Here is a 15,427-nt window from a genome sequence, read left to right as displayed (position 1 = left end):
TAACTTCGTTTACTTTGTCCATAACATAGTCAAAAATGATAAGCTGTAACTCGGTTGTTGAAGCCGCCATGACACCAATAGCACACACACACAGAAATGTTTTTAAAACTGGTTGCTCATATCTTTTATCCGGCCCGGAGGACCAAATTATGTTTTGATGTATAAACTCAACAACATCTATTGCCGGATAATGTATTTTATTTTCACCACAACTAATTACAAACCACTAACACAAACCGCCATCTGGCTAGACTCCTTGTTTGTTTTCCCACAATGCCAAGCACTACAAACAAGTCAATATAATGAAAAGAGAAAGGAGAAAATTGTCTATGTCCTGTAAATATTCACACATGCGTGCACACCCTGTATGAATAAAAGTATGGTGTGATTATGAACATGGTTCTGCAGGTCCTTGAAAATGTGTTGTTGCAAAATATTATTGATATTCTGTTAAAGTAAACATATATTGTCAAATATTTACTAAAACAAAGACTTACCTTGTTTTAATATGATGGAAACACAGGATATTCACATACACTAAAAAACTATTTATCACTTTAAACTGTAAGATATTTGAAATACACAAGCCATGCAGCTAACCTCAAAGAAAAAATGGCGGGAATGTTATAATTCAGTAAACAGGAATGTAAACATTTGATTTCAACTTCCTTTTAGTATCAGGTACTGTCACATGAGCGATAGTAGCGCTTCTTCACAATTATCCAGTGTTCATAATTACCCCAACTGGCCCTACAGGAAGCACTCTCCAACGGCGTCCACGATGCTGCAGACGGCTTACTCTTCTATTCTTGGCTCGGACTCTTCTGGACTTCTTAGTCTTCTGGTCTTGTACAGTGGCAGCACAGGAACCTCCTTCTCAACAAGGCTCAGGACGTCTTCCAATCTTGATTATCTTCGTTCTTCTTATCTTGAGGTAGGATATCATCTCAGCTGTAATCATTTCACAGGACAATTTCCTTACAGTCTCAATCTATCCCTAGGCGCTACTACCGCACATCCCCTTCGCCACACTTGAGACATGAACGATCTATGGATCTCAACTCCATACTGGAGCACTTTATTGATCATGATGCCACTCATCTCTTGAGGCAATTTAAAGCATCTCCAAATGTCTTTATTTCTAGGGTACCATGTTCCTCTGGCATCCATTATAAAGGGGTAGTGCTCGACTTCCTGGATACCATATTTCACCTTTAGTTTGTTGTTAACTTCTAGTGTATTGTATTTAGCCAGTTTCGTATGGTAGGCCGTTTGCAGCGCCTCTTTATGGTCCCAGGATATAGTAGCTTCAATAACATAAGCTGTGTTCTCTTCTATAACCACTAAGTCAGAAATATATCTGCCACTTGCAGTACTCAGTTAGGGCTCCACATGAGTAATGAGCCCTTTAGCCGTGAGGCTTTGTTGCATCATTCTGTTGATCTGATTTTGTCTCTCTATTCGCAAATTATGTGTTAGAGGACAGCGCTGTATTACGTGTGACAGGGTCTCCCTGTCCTGGCACACATTACTCCGGCATTTAGCTAAGTGCTCAGGGACATAGGGAGCTCCTATCGTGGGGAGCAGACCACATCTCAACAGTATGGCACTGATGTAGTCACGCCCCGTCCACCATGATGGGGGGTTTAAAATCCATTTACCTCCCTGGGGTATTGCATAATGCATGCTACTACCCAATGCTGTTCTTGTATGTAATAAGTTCGCCCAATAGTTCTTGTAATGGCCCTTTGCACTGCCTGCCTCTTTGGTTATATTCAGCTGTTTCTTCATTAACTGTTCACAAGGAGCACTCGTTACTGCTGCGATTATTTGTCGATCCTCCGATTTTCTTAGTGTAAGTAATACCTATTTGGTATCTCATGCTGGGAATGGATAAACCCCCTTTCTTAATTGGTGCAGATAAAAATGCATCTGGGGTAGTGATAAGGAGGTGTAAAGCCTTCTTGACAAACTCCCTGATCTGTCTATCACATGCTTTAAGCTTCTTTAACGTTACATCCATACATAAGAAACGGTGAAAGAGTCGTGGAATCAGGTATTGGTTGAGAATTCTTATCTTTTGCCAGGGCTTTAATGGTGCGCCCTGCAATTTCTTTAATTTAAAATCGAAGTCCACATAGGACAAGGACCTAGCAGCAGCATTCTCGTATATGTGTCCGAGATACTTAAATTGAGTATCTATGGCAACGCTTTTCACTTCCTCTCCATTTATCTTGAACCTGGGCGTGGTGTCAACAGATACCCTTTTTGTATTCTTAATGTATTGTAGCTGGTATGCATGACACTTAGCTACATTACATTGCATATTGCTCTTGTGTAGGAAAGCCTCCAGTCTCATTATTTGTCAATCTATTTTGAAGGCAGTTTTAGTCATAATAATAACATCGGCAAAAGCCAATGATTTAATTTCCTCATCCCCCAATGGTACGCCTGTACCATTCTCGAGACCTAACAGGGGGTCAAGCACCATATTAAATAGCGTACCACTCAAAGGATCTCCTTGTCGAACTCCTCGATCAACCTTTATAGGGTTTGCTGTTTGCTTCTGACATTAAATAGTAGTTGTTGTATTACTGTATAATGCATCCAAAATCGTCTCCTTACATACACTATCGAATGCCTTCCGTGTATCGATACTGACCATGGTCATGGGTTTCCTCTGGCCTTTATACGTCTTCATGGTTGATTCCAAGATTGTGGAATTGCAAGTCAATAACCATCTCCAGTCTTGCATTAATGATTTTGTTAATAAGCTTTAATATCAGGCTCGATATGGTAACTGGTCTCCAATTATTAACATTGTTCAAGTTACCCTTCTTAGGTAACATTACTGTACGATTCTTCATAATTATAGGTCGAAAAATTCTCATCAACCATATAATGTTTATATAGGACAGCAAGTCTCCGGGCTGCATTGCATTCAAGTCATCTCTCTTAATTACGTCCAGACCAGCAGCCGTTTCCTTTAACAGTCGTTTAAATTTCATTTATTCATCCATGGTAATGGGATAGCTGATGTCCGATTTTAGCTGATAAGTGTGCTCCGCTATAGGTGGATTTTGTGGAGCTCGAAACAATTCCTCATACACCTGCTCAAATGTTTCCATGTCGGGCGAACTAGTCGCGTCCTGCTCGTCATCTAGGATGACTGCAGCAGCCTTAGCTGGATCCATCCACATTAGTTGCTGATCTTCGCATATTCTTAAACCCTCCTTTTGTTTCTTTTAGCATGTTTATTGCGATAAGATTTACCCAATTTGTTCGCGTCTCGTTTAGCCTTTTTCCATCTTCTAGCTTGTTTGGTAGAGTGAGTGGTGTTGCGACTCTGTCTACTTGATGGAATTTTCGCAATATACCTTTCAATCATAGCACTGATAGTCAAGTTATCTACCGGAGATTTCCGGCACTCCATTAGTATATCCTTCATTTCATCTGACACATCATCCAGTTCCTCTGTTGAGGTCTTTAGATATTCAACAGAAATATCTATATTTTAAAAACTCTCCATTTGCTCTTTAATTTCATCACGTCTCTGCTGCACTTCATGGACTACCTTCTCCTCATCTCTTACTTGTCTCATCTCTTGAAGAATCTCTTGGTACCTGAAATGGTATCCAGCCTTTTTTAAGGCGTCAGTAGTCCGACCCAAGGCAGCAGCCATAGCAGTAATAATGTCCTTAAGTTTTGTCCTGGATGGAAAGGTCAGTTCCCCCTCAGCCATGAGCGTATAGATTTCGTCAGTATACCTTACTGACGGCCCCCTCTCCATGGCAAGGGTTGTCTCTTCTACATTAAATTCGATGGGATGCATCTTTTTCTTGTGCAACCGCAAACCGGCATATGATTGAAAAATTTTATAGCATGCAGCAAAATTGTAGCTATAGTTCCCGTTTGCCTGAGGTTTGGGTTGTATGCATCTAGTAATATGTCGTTTACGATACTCCACTCTTCGATCAGTTAAATCCTTCCCACAAGTCCCACAAGAATGACATGTGCTGTACTGCTGCTTTTCCCCTTGAAGACATGGTCCCTGTACTTCCAGTTTGGTCATTATAGAAGAAGTAGTTCCTTCCTCCATCACCCTTCTAGTTGAGCCGGCCACTTGGGGATTGGGCTCCATCCGAGGCTTTCTTTTATTTTTCGATATCAAAATATGGGAAAGCATTTGAGGGGGATAAGCCCCCAAACACCTTTCATACTTGCCAGTGGCACCTCCCCCTTACCCCTTTACTGATGTTAGTGAAAGAGGCGGGTAGCAACCCCACATGTAGAACTGTGTGCATAAGGGAGTAGGCTAGACTGGGTTTCCAGCGATGGGGAAGTCTCCACTCCATGATTCCCAACCTGACCCCCAGCCCTTTTCAGGACCTCACCTTTCCCAAGGGCTTAGCCACTGGGAACTAAATTCCCCACTCTGTTGGTGTAGCTCCTGTTAGAAAACAGCGTTATTACGAGGAGGTAGGGGTCGCCTTGCCCTGAGAGGCTATGTATGATGCTTCAATGGGCCTTTCTGTAACTCTGATGGGCGCTAGTCTCGGATACTAGGACGGCATGCCCCGACACCTCAAACGACTTCATTCCTTCTAAAAAAAAAAACTCGTTTATTTTCATAAACATGCGCAGTAACATAGTTACATGACAATACAAATGCACAAAGATACATAAGAGGGAAGATGAAACAACCAACATCCAGGAAGGTGGAGAAGCAGCTGGGCTCTCTTCTCGACTTGTCAATGTCGTATCACATGTCACCAGCGTTGTCCAATAACGTATTCTTCTTTTCTTCTTATTGTCTTCTAGATTTATTGAAGAACATCTCTCTTCCCAGTTCTGCATCCCTGTGCATCAAGTGTGTCTCTTGGGCATGGGAGCCGAGCTCCATTACCCCTTCCCTAAAATTGTGGGGAGCTCCTGTTTGTTTTACACCAGCGGTACCACGAGGAGGTAGGAGTTGCCTTGCTCATGAGAGGCTATGTATTCGCATCATGAACCATTCTGTAACTATGTTGGACAGCTGATCTCGGATACTAGAACCCCGAGGGGCTCCGACACCTCAAACGATCGCTCGCCTTCTCGCAAACAACCACGAACGGGTTTGCAGCTGCAGAGAGTCATAGTTACTCCCGCCCTAACATTTTGGGGAGCTCTGACATTGAGCTTCCCCCATCCGAGGCTTTGCATTTTTAATTGCAATTCGTTTTGGGTGGACATGCCAGGCTTGTGCAGCCATGACATGTTTGCATTCCTGCCGGTAATGCCTCCCTCTTACTCCTAACCAGATGTTCGGGCTAAGAGCGGGTGGCAACCACACCTGTAGAACGTGGTGTGTAAGAGGGTAGGCTGGACTGGGTTTCCAGCGACAGGGGAGTCTCCACTCCATGGATCCCAACCTGACCCCCAGCCCTTTTCTGGACCTCTCCTTTCCCAAGGGATCGACCACTGGGGACAAGTCCCCCACCCTACCGGCGTAGCCCCTTTTAGAAAACCAGCGGTACCACGAGGAGGTAGGGGTCGCCTTGCTCCTGAGAGGCTATATATGACGCTTCAGGGAGCCTTTCCGTAACTATGTTGGGTACTAGTCTGGGATACTAGGACGGCATGCCCCGACACCTCAAGCGACTGTATCCCTTCTCCCTTAAGATAGTCAAAAAAAAGCTCCCAGGTATACCGCGAGAACACGACACGGCAGTTGCCGTCGCCAGTACTTCTTGACGGCATCCTTGGAAGTGCCCACGAGCCCGTTAATGACGCCGAGCTTCCGGATGAGCTGTTTTCCAGCGTCGGAGTCCAAGGCGGCAATAACATGGGGATCGCCCGATGCCCGCATCTTCACCAACCTCCTGGAGTACGTCGCGCCGATCTGGTAGCGGAGACTGGGGATGGATAGCCCCCCGTCTCTGATCGGCGCGTGCAGGAAGGAAGTTGGTGTGGTCATCGGTAAGTGCAGCGTTTTCTTCACGAACATCCCCACCATACGGTCGCAGGACTTCAGCTTCTTGACCGTGATGTCCATGCAGAGGAGACGGTGGTATAGACGAGGAATCAGGAACTGGTTAAGTATCCGTAGCTTCTGCCACGGCTTCAGGGCAGCCTTCTGGAGCTTATTGAGCTTCTCTGCCAGATCTTCCTCCGATAGAGACCTGGCGGCGGCGTCCTCATAGAGCTGGCCCAGGTACTTGAGCTGCGAGCCGACTGCGAGGGTCGGGAGTCCTTCTCCCTGTATCTGCAGTCGGCGCCTGGTTTCCACGTAGCACCGCTTGGTGCCCGGTACTCGCAGGAGTTGGTAGCTCTTGCACTTCTGGGCGTTACACTCCATAGAGTTCGCCGCAAGAAACTCTTCCAGAAGCTCCAGATGCCCCTCCATCGTGGCCAGATCTGGTGCCAGCAACACAATATCATCGGCGAAGGCCAGTGCTGTGATGTTCTGGGTGCCCTATTTGATGCCTCTTCTGTCGCTCACAGCACGTAGAAACGGGTCCACCGCCATGTTGAACAGAAGGCCACTAGTCGGGTCGCCTTGTCGGACACCTCGGCAGACTTGAAATGGTGCGGACCTTACCCGCTGCATTCCAGGGTGGTGGTTACATCCGTGTACATTTTGGTGAGGTACTCGATGGTGCGGGGGTCAATGTTGGACCGATGCAGGGCCGCGACGAGTGACTCGGTACAGACCTTGTCAAACGCTTTGGCCATGTCCACACTGACCAGCACCATGGGGACGCCCTTTCCCCGATGCTCCCTGATCACAGCCTCTAAGATGGTGGTATTGGCCATGATCCCATCCTGTCGTGTGAATCCGCGCTGGGAGTGGTGTAGCTCCACAACCGACTCCAGTCTTGCGTTGATGACCTTGTTGAGGATTCGCAGCACCATACTGGAGATCGTGATAGGACTCCAGTTCTTAGTCTGTGCTGGATCTCCTTCCTTCGGCAACAGCACTGTCTGGTTCCGCCTCAAAGGCGTTGGTATGAGGCGGAACAGCCATATGATATTGAGCATGGCAACCAGATCCGGGCGGTGGACACTTTCCAGATCGTCCCTCGTCACACCATCCACACCCGACGCAGAGTCGCGCATCTGGCGGAGAAACCTCTCAATCTCCTCGACATCTATCGGTCTGCTGATGTCCGTGGTTCCTCCACCACAAGGACCTACTCGGGGGGGATGCTCTGGCGCTGCAAAGATCCCCTTGTATGCCACCTCGAACTCGTCCATAGGTGGTGGTTGGCCTTCTGGAGGAGCTCCATCCAGAATGAGTGCAGCAGCCCCAGCAGGATGGTCCCACATGAGGCGCTGCATCTCGGCGTAAATCCGGGCTAGCCGACTGCTCAGGATGTTCCCACATGAGGTGCTGCATCTCGGCGTAAATCCGGGCTCGCCGACTGCTCCGATTGGGCGGGGCAGCCTTCTTCCCCTTCTTCTTTCACGTTCCTGTCTTTCGAGAGTGCCTCTTCTTCTTCGTGTTCTCCCACGGCAGTCCCTCGATGTAACTAATCAGTAGTTCATCGAGGCGCGGGGGGTCTGTCTCCTGGCCAGTGCACACATCAATCATCTCTGCCATCCGCGGTGTGACACTGGCCCTCAAATTGAGCAGCTACGCGAGGTCTTCTGCTCGCACTCTCTCAGACAGGGGTGGCGTCGGGCAGGGCGTCGGCGGTCGAAGGGCACCTTCCAACTGGGCACGGTCTGGCGACGGCACAGGCAGGTCATCCTTCTCCCTCCGCGCAATGTCTTCTCTGCGCTCCCTCATGATGGCCAGATAGCGTGGCTTCCTCCGTGCCTTGGAGATGCCATCAACACTTCTGCCAAGTTCTTCTGCCATCTTCTTGTTGATTTCCTTTTGCAGAGCTCCGTCTGGGAAATCACATTCGATCTTGGCCATCCTGACATACGTTTCGTCGGTATACCTGGAGGAAGGGCCTCGGAGGTCCGCCAACTCGAGGTCATGCGCATTGTACAGTGCAGCATGACCCCTCCTGAAATGCTGGCGGGCCGCGGCGTAAGTGTCAAAGAGACGGTCACATCCGGGTGCTGGGCAGGTGAACTTGCCTACCTCCCGTGGTGGAGGCTGTGCACATTGCTGGATGTGACGAGCTCGGTTCGGCAGCGTACGCGTCGACAGGTCCTTTCGGCAGGAGGGGCACAACACCCTCCTCTCTCCAACCTCCCCCACTGGTCGTGCTCGTGGGACTGCGTGGGCGCAAGGAATGTCATTCTGCGCCCGGGCCCGGGGAGCGGGGGCGCCCGTCACAGGGACCGCCCCCATCCGAGGCTTCTTATGATTTCCAGGAAGGATCTAGTGAGCCAGTCGCGATGGGCCTTGGCCCGAACACGACTCCGCATACAAAGCATGCCTGCGGCACCTCTCACTTACCACTGTCCTTCAGTGGTGGATGGCAACCTCTCCGAAGAGAGTAAGTGAGTAGGTTAGGCAAGGGTTTCCAGCGACAGGAGAAGGCTTCTTCTCACTCTGCAGTCTCCAACCATCTGTCCTGGTGCGGATTACCAGCGTTCCAGGACTCCTGTCAGAGACCGCAGAGGGGCCCTCTTGGTCCCAACCTGACCCCCAAGCCCTTTTCAGGATCACTCCTTCCTCAAGGGAGTGACCACAGGGATTGCTCCCCATCCTCTCGGCAGAGCTCCTGTTTGTTTTACACCAGCGGAGAAGTGGTGAAAGGATGGCGCCCTTGGGGATGCCGGCCATGATGTGGCGGGGGTCGGAGAGTTCGCCCTCCACCCGAACCCGGAAGGTACGACCCCCCAGGAACGAGCAGAGGAGACGTATGAGATGAGGTGGAAGGTCGGTGGCGGAGAGACGGTGAATGAGTTGTGAATGGGGAACGGAATCAAATGCCCGGGCGAGGTCCAGGAGCACCATGCCCGTGTGTTGGCGCCGTGCGAAACCTTGGACAGCCAGCACCTCCACACGGGCGATGGCGTGGGAGGTGGAGAGACGTTTGCGGAAACCGAACTGGTGATGGGGGAGAAGATGCAAGAGGTTGACGTGGAGGAGAAGGCGTTTGAGGATGTTCCGCTCTGCGACCTTTGAGATGATGGGTAGCAGAGAGATGGGGCGGTACGATGATGGTAGTGAAGGGGGCTTCCCGGGCTTGGGTATGGGGGAGACAATGGCCACTTTCCAAGGGGTGGGGAAATGACAGAGAAGGAACATCGCGTTCACGATGCGGGTGAGGAAGACCGTGGCCTTCCGAGGAAGGGCACGGAGGACTGGTGCAGGCAGAGAGTCGGAACCGGGGGCAGAAGGGGGCTTGAGACGGAGAAGGAGTGCGCGCACCTCCGACGGCGTGGCGAGAGGGAACGGCAGAGTGTCCGGAAGAGCAGGCAGAGTGACGTGGTGTGTGAGGGGGGGGGCCATCCCCGTCGTCCGAAGACTCGGAGGAGAGGGTGGGGGGGTCTGCGGAGGCAAACGTGGTCGCGAGGTAGGCGGCGACCGCCTCCGATCGCTCAGGAGCAGTCTCCGCCACCCCGGCCGGGTGGGTGAGTGGGGGAATTGTGGTGGGGACCGATCGGAGGCGCCGGACGTAGGTCCACAGAGAGCCAGAAACAGAGGCGAGGGAGCCGAGACGCCGGGTCTCCAAATGGGCCTTCCACGCCGCGACCATCCGGCGGCACCGGCCCCGCAGCAAGAGGAACACCGTCCGTGTCAACGGGGACCGGTTGGCCTGCCACAGGCCACGTAAGCGGTCGCGCAGGACCACGGCGTCGCGCAGGTAGGGTGGGAAGGGGGTGATGCGGGGACTTGGAGTGGCCAGCGGGATGTGAGCAGAGGCGGCCGCAGAGACGGCGTGCGTGAATGACAGGACGTTGGCGTCCAGACGGTCGGGGGTGTCGAAGGGGAGGGTGAGGTCCAGTGATGAAGAGAGGGCGGTCTGGAACCCATCCCAGTCGGCGTTGCGGAAGTTGAAGCGGGGAAGGTGCGGGTTGGAGTGGGGGTAGAAGTGAAGGGAGCCGAGGACGGGCAGGTGATCCGAGGCCCCGGTGGTGATGGTGGAGAGGCCAGAGATGATGGGGAGCGGGGTGGTGAGGGTGAGATCAATGACGCTGGGGTGACGGTTGTGTTGAGCGGGGAAGAATGTGGGGGTGGTGGGGGCGCAGATGGAGAGGTTAGTACGCCGGAGGAGTTGACGGAGGGAGCTGCCCCGGCGGTTGGCCGTGACGCAGCCCCAGTAGGGATTGGTAGCGTTGAAGTCCCCGGCCAGCATGACGTGGGCATCGAGCCGACCGAGGGCGACAACGGCGGCAGTGGGGAAGGCGAATTGGAGTGGGAGGTACACGGAGACAAGAGTCAGGGAGTTGGGCTGTCCGAACAGGCGCACGGCCACAGCCTCAGTCGCGGGGGATGAGTGAATGTGTCGGCGGTGATGGGTGAAGGTATCGCGCACCAGGAGCGCCACCCAACCCCCCCGACCATCACGGTCGGAGCGGTGGACGGCATATCCCGGGACGCGGAGGGGTACTGCGGGGGTCAACCAGGTCTCTGAGAGGAACACGACATCGGGTGAGAGCTCTCTGACGAGGTGAAGGAAGTCGAGAAGCTTGGGGAGCAAGGAGAAGGCGTTCCAGACTAGGAGCTTAAGGGGCGGCGGGGGATCCATCGAAGAGACCCAGAAGCGCTTGGAGGAGCACCTCGAATCTCTCCGAAGGGGTCTTGGCATGGGACAGGGCGGTCAGGGTGCGGCGAATGAAAGGAAAGTACTGCCGGAACAGCTGGATGAGGTCTCGTATGATCGTGGTGAATGAAGTGTCGTCAGTGTCAGGCCGGTGGGATGAGGGGTCCTGAGGCGCAGATGCAGATGGCCCGTCTCGGGAGGGGAACAGGGTGGCGGCGGCGGAACCGCGCCGTGTCCAGGCGTTGGAGGTGACGGCGGGGAAGGCACGAGCGTCGGCCAAGTTTGGCGGTTGCGGTCGGGGCGCCGGGGTGGCCTCAGGCTTATGTCGGGGGGGGGGGGGGGTGGCGTCTCAGGTAGGCCTGGTTCACCCGGCAGTCCATTGAAGTGGCGAAGTGCGCCTCGCCGCAGTTGACGCACTTTGGAGTCGACGACGTGCACTCGCGGGACCGGTGGGACCCGGCACATTTGAAACAGGCCACCGGCCTCTCGCAGCGTGTGGATGGGTGGCCGGCCTGCTGGCACCGGTAACACTGCGGGACCCGCCCGCTGCCACAGTAGCGTTCGACGGAGACCACCCAGCAGCCCAGGGAGCGTAGAGCTAGGAAGGGAGCTGCCTCCCCCAGGTGGTGAGTATTGACCAGGAACGGACGGGTCATGGCAGTGTCGGTGACGCGGAGCGGAGTGACGGAAGCGACGGGTAGGTCCAGGTCGAGGAGGGCGGCGTGCACCTCCTCGGGGGTGGTGGTGAGTGGGAGACGCTTCAGGATGAGTCGGTCCCCCTTCTCGTCCTGTCGCAGGTGGGTGAATGGCTGATGGCCGAGCTGGGTGAGGTGGTTGTACAGAAAGGTGTGATCAGAGGCGTTAGAGGTGTAAAACGAGGTGCGGCCGTCGACGGAGGTGATGGACAGTTTCCCGGAGAGGAGCGACTGGAACGACTGTGCCAAGGTGAAGGGGCTGGTGGTGATGGGGAGCTGGCAGCTAATGGGCGGCATGCGAGAAGGCTTGGCGGTGGCGGCGGTGGTGGCGGGTGCGGGGGCGGCAGCAGTGTGGGTGGGAGGCCGGGTGCGGGGTCCAGGTGCAGTAGCTGAGGTTGAAGGTCGAGGCGGCAGCTGATGAGCAGTGGAGGTCGAAGGTGATGGCTGATGAGCAGTGGAGGTCGAAGGTGATGGCTGAGAAGCGGCGGTCGTAGTCGGTCGGGGGGTGGGGCGGCGGGTGAGGTGTGAGATGCGGGATGACGTGGATGGTGCAGGTGACGAGTCCCGGGACGAGGTCCCCTCCTCGCCGGCGGAGTCGAGCTCGAGGGCGCCAAACCGGTTGGAGATGGAGGTGCGGTCCTCGGCACGCCCCATCCTCGGCCGCTTCACCGTCCGGCGGGGGAGGCTGAAGCCGGTGTCCATTGGCACGTCCCGGGGGCCGCAGGCTCGACAGGGATGATCGGCAGTGAGGGGGAAGGTGCTGAGAACGGTGAGGAGATGGGGTGAGATGCAGAGGGGGTGAAAGTGCAAACAGTCGTGGTTGTCATGGTGGTGGTCGTCGTGGTGAGGGTGGCTGCCATGGTGATGTCCGGGGTGAAGGGGGTGTCGGAGCAGAAGCCAGGAGGCACCATCTGGTGATGCTTTGACTCCGACACCTTAGTGCAGCGCTCCTGGGTGCGGATCCCGGTCTGGCTGGGGGTGGGGGGCGGCGAGCATCCCTCTGCTCCAGCATCGCCCGAGGCACCCGTCCGGTCTCGGTGGCCACCAGGAGGCCTGGTGTAGTCCCTCAGCGGTGGTTGGAGTCGGCCCTCAAAGTCGGAGTCCCCCAGGGGCGGGTCCTCCCCGGACCCCCCCTCGGCCATGCTGACGAGAAACAATCAAGCCAGCAGGCCAAGAGCCACACCTGGGAGGAACAACTCTTCTCGGCCACCTGGTGACAGCCCCAGGAAGCAGCAGCAGCAGTCAGCAGTCAGCAGTCAGGTAAAGGTGGAAGAAGATGGAGTGAATATAACAGGAACAATGCTGAGTAGAACTTGTAAATCAAAATAAAATATTAATAAGTGGAACCCGAGGGTTGAATTTAATTCTGCAGAGTCCCCCCAGCAATGCCCAGGGGGGGACCCTGTTGCTTGCTGCTGAGAGTTACCAGATCCGGATATGCACCCAGCAGCAAGTCTTCGCACCAGAAACGACTGGTCGGAATGAAAAGTTCGCGAGGAAAACTCGAAATAACTATGGAAATCCCTGCAAACTACACAGACTCGCGCCCAAGAGCAGTTTGAAGGGAAACCAGAGCACGGTTGAAACTTTGAAAATCCGGACTATATAGGAAAAATGTGCGGACCACCACTAATGGTGAAAATAGGGTACGGTCGTGCAGCCTGAAGCCGCGAATCGTCCGAAAATCGCCTCGTGGGACACGGCACTCGATATTTCGTGAAACCCTAAGTATGTTGCTAATGGAAAAAAGTTCCCCTCTCGACTGTGCCGTGGTGCCCGCCTTTTTGCCGAGGCGGACGCGACCACCCGAGTGCCGCCACGCGGCAAACGGTGTAACCAAGTGCCGCCACGCGGCAAACGGGGTAACCAAATGCACGCGGCGGTCGACCGTCGCCGTGGGTACAGAAACAAAGGAAATGAGGTGTGAGTAGAAACGGGCAATTGTAGGAAGAAAATGTATTTGCATTGTTGGTGTGTACTGTCATGTAGTGTGATGAACTGGCACGGGAGTGTTATGTCTGGGGAAAGAGCTGTTTCGGAGGTAGAAGTACATAACCTCAAAACACGTTGATGAGGTGGTCCGAGCTCCAAGTGAAATAGAAAAGCGAAACACTGCGCAGCATACTTACCTGGCGTAGGGGCTACCCTGATCAAGCAGGGGGTTCCCCCAGGGTGAGGCTTTTCCCTTGCACTTCGGTTGAGCTGACCTCTGCGATTACCCCAAATGTGGGTAACTCGGGCGCGTAATTTTTGGTAGTTGGGACTGCGTTCGCGCTGTCCCGGTGAAAAAATTTCAATTAAGTAGTTGTGAAGTAGTGTTAAGAATTATGTACAGTGAAGTTGTAAAATTTTTTTTTTTTTCATATCTGTGTATGGTGTGTAATGCATTCGTAGGTCTGAAGTTTACGGTGCCTTGGCGAACAACCCCACCGTCTTGAAAGTGCGGAAGCAAGGTACGTAATTGTGCATGGTAATAGTTTAAAAAGAAAAAAATTTTTTGCATGAAGTGCAGGAAGGAAGTTGGCGTGGTCATCGGTAAGTGCAGCGTTTTCTTCACGAACATCCCCCCCCACCATAAGGTCGCAGGACTTCAGCTTCTTGACCGTGATTCCATGCAGAGGAGACGGTGGTATAGACGAGGAATCAGGAACTGGTTAAGTATCCGTAGCTTCTGCCACGGCTTCAGTGCAGCCTTCTGTAGATTATATTTAGCTTCTCTGCCAAATCCTCCTCCGATAAGGACTTGGCGGCGGCGTCCTCGTAGAGCTGGCCCAGGTACTTGAGCTGCGAGCCAACTGCTAAGGTCGATAGACCTTCTTCCTGGATCCGCAGTCAGCGCCTGGTTTCCACGTAGCACCGCTTGGTGCCCGGTACTCGCAGAAGCTGGTAGCTCTTGCACTTCTGGGCGTTACACTCCATAGAGTTCGCCGCAAGAAACTCTTCCAGAAGCTCCAGATGCCCTTCCATCGTGGCAAGATCTGGTGCCGGCAACACAATATCATCGGTGAAGGCCAGTACTGTGATGTTCTGAGTGCCCTATTTGATGCCTCTTCTGTCGCTCACAGCACATAGAACTGAGTCCACGGCCATGTTGAACAGAAGGCCCTAGTCGGGTCGCCTTGTCGGACACCTCGGCAGACTTGAAGTGGTGCGGATCTCTCCCCGCGGCATTCCAGGGTGGTGGTTACATCCGAGTACATTTTGGTGAGGTACTCGATGGTGCGGGGGTCAATGTTGGACCGATGCAGGGCCGCGACGAGTGACTCGGAACAAACCTTGTCAAAAGCTTTGGCCATGTCCTCACTGACCAGCACCATGGGGACGCCCTTTCCCCGATGCTCCCTGATCACAGCCTCTAAGATGGTGGTATTGGCCATGATCCCATCCTGTCGTGTGAATTCGCGTTGGGAGTGGTGTAGCTCCACAACCGACTCCAGTCTTGCGTTGATGACCTTGTTGAGGAGTCGCAGCACCATAATGGAGATCGTGATAGGTCTTAGTCTGTGCTGGATCTCCTCCCTTCGGCAACAGCACTGTCCGGTTCCGCCTCAAAGGTGTTGGTATGAGGCGGAACAGCCATATGATATTGAGCATGGCAACCAGATCCGGGCGGTGGACACTCTCCAGATCGCCCCTCGTCACACCATCCACGCCAGACGCAGAGTCGCGGATCTGGCGGAGAAACCTCTCGATCTCCTCGACATCAATCGGTCTTCTGATGACCGTGGTTCCATCACATAGGGACCTATTTGGGGGGGGGGGTGGGATGCTCTGGCGCTGCAAAGATCCCCTTGTATGCCGCCTCGAACTCAGCCATAGGTGGTGGTTGGCCTTCTGGAGGAGCTCCATCCAGAATGAGTGCAGCAGCCCCAGCAGGATGATCCCACATGAGGTGCTGCATCTCAGCGTAAATTCGGGCTCGCCGACTGCTCCGATTGGGCGGGGCAGCCTTCTTCCCCTTCTTCTTCCACGTTCCTGTCTTTCGAGAGTGCCTCTTCTTCTTCGTGTTCTCCCGCGGCAGTCCCTCGATGTAACTAGTCAGTAGTTCATCGAGGCGCCGGGGGTGTGTCTCCTGGCCAG

At 53.5% G+C, this 15,427-nt stretch overlaps 1 non-coding gene across 1 annotated transcript; it reads left to right on the top strand.

The window, feature by feature from the left end:
- Positions 1–13,468: 13,468 nt before the first annotated feature.
- On the top strand, positions 13,469–13,631 carry LOC134537121 (U1 spliceosomal RNA). Its single transcript, XR_010075937.1, has one exon. It is a non-coding gene; the product is annotated as a U1 spliceosomal RNA (small nuclear RNA).
- Positions 13,632–15,427: the final 1,796 nt, after the last annotated feature.

Source organism: Bacillus rossius, chromosome 11 (genome assembly GCF_032445375.1).
Source record: "Bacillus rossius redtenbacheri isolate Brsri chromosome 11, Brsri_v3, whole genome shotgun sequence".
NCBI classification, from domain to species: domain Eukaryota; kingdom Metazoa; phylum Arthropoda; class Insecta; order Phasmatodea; family Bacillidae; genus Bacillus; species Bacillus rossius.
The sequence above is the reverse complement of the archived record's forward strand: the minus strand, read 5'-3'. Positions and strand labels throughout refer to the sequence as shown.